Below are 1,476 nucleotides of genomic sequence, written 5' to 3'. Positions count from 1 at the left end.
TATCTGTAAGTTAAAAGAAAGGGAGGAGGCAGGAAAACTGGTTAAATATCAGTGAATTTCCATCTATATTTCTCTCCACACTCACCCCTCCACCCAACTTCTTTGTTCTGTACAGTCTTAACACAATTTCCTTGTGCAAGAGACAGACAGCCCACTCTCTCCATTTTGCAGAATTCTCAGATTGTGACTTGGGAGAACTGAAGGTCCCTGTTCCCTACCTGCTGGCAGGAGATCGTTACTAAAGATCAAAAAAAAAACCAAACCACTGCTCCCCAAGAAGGGAAAATACTATTAGTGACTGTCCCCACAATGGAGAAAAGTCACAACTTAGTCCACAGAGAAGCATGGGGAAAAAAAAAAATGTACAGAGATTGTATCATCCAGACTTCTCCATATACCCCACAGCAGAGAATCTACCGTACTTGTCATGAATCTCAGCCCTGTTCAATACAGGAGAGATGCTGATTCACTTTTCCCTGTAAAGAAAGCTGTAAATTATAAAATTGCTTTCAGGCTAGTTTGAGGCTGCAAAACAACTCCTTTCTCTCCTCTCACTCAATCAAGGATAGTTAATTTCAAACCTTGTTTTCCATTCCATTCCCATTTCCATACCTGGAATGATTCTGGTCTTCAGCAACAGAACAAAAACAGTCCATAATTAAAAAAAAAAAAAAAAAAAAAAAAAAAAGGCACCAAAACCAAAACCCAAACAAACTAAACCAATAACCCAAAATAAACAAAAAGACCTCCCTTCTGCCTTACTTGGAAGGGAGAGAGAAAAAAAAAAAGCAAAATGCATTATTCTGTTATTTCTCCAAGACTCTAACATCAGTTTGTTTTTTTTTTCCCATTACCAGGAAAACTTATTCCTTCCAAACTAGTCTCCAAAGCTGACTTTAAATATCATTATCCCATCACCTCTTTAAATAATAAAAATTATCCTTATGTTATCACTCATAGAAAGCAATACTATTGTTGTAGTTAATCCTAAAACTGGTGCCTTTAACTACAACAATCTATACCACTGATTTTTCGGTTTGCTGGCTGCAGGCCCATGAGATGTCCACAACTACTTGCAGCAAGTTGGTAAAATAAAACTAAATGAACTTTTTTTCACAGTTTTATATATAAAGGCAAATATCCTCAGCTAAGTGTTGGAAAATTCCACAAGTGAAAAAAAATCTGGAAAACAAACTCCTATAGAAAGAGCTGTACTGTCCTACACTTAAGCAATTAAGTAGAGGTAAATCAAGTTCCAAGAAAACACACACAATTTTAACGAAGTCAGTCTGTACCACAACATAAATAATTCCCCTGTAACATTCAGGTTTGTTTTTCGGGGGTTTGTTTTTTTAAAAAATTTAAACAGTTTTGTCACTTTACCAACTAAAACGATTAAGAATGCAAGCCCCTTCCACCGAGCACCCATCCCGGCAGGACCGCGCGGCCACGGCGGGCGGGCGGGCGGCCTCCCCC

The sequence above is a fragment of the Antrostomus carolinensis genome, unplaced genomic scaffold (genome assembly GCF_000700745.2).
Source record: "Antrostomus carolinensis isolate BGI_N321 unplaced genomic scaffold, ASM70074v2 scaffold18688, whole genome shotgun sequence".
NCBI classification, from domain to species: domain Eukaryota; kingdom Metazoa; phylum Chordata; class Aves; order Caprimulgiformes; family Caprimulgidae; genus Antrostomus; species Antrostomus carolinensis.
The sequence above is the reverse complement of the archived record's forward strand: the minus strand, read 5'-3'. Positions refer to the sequence as shown.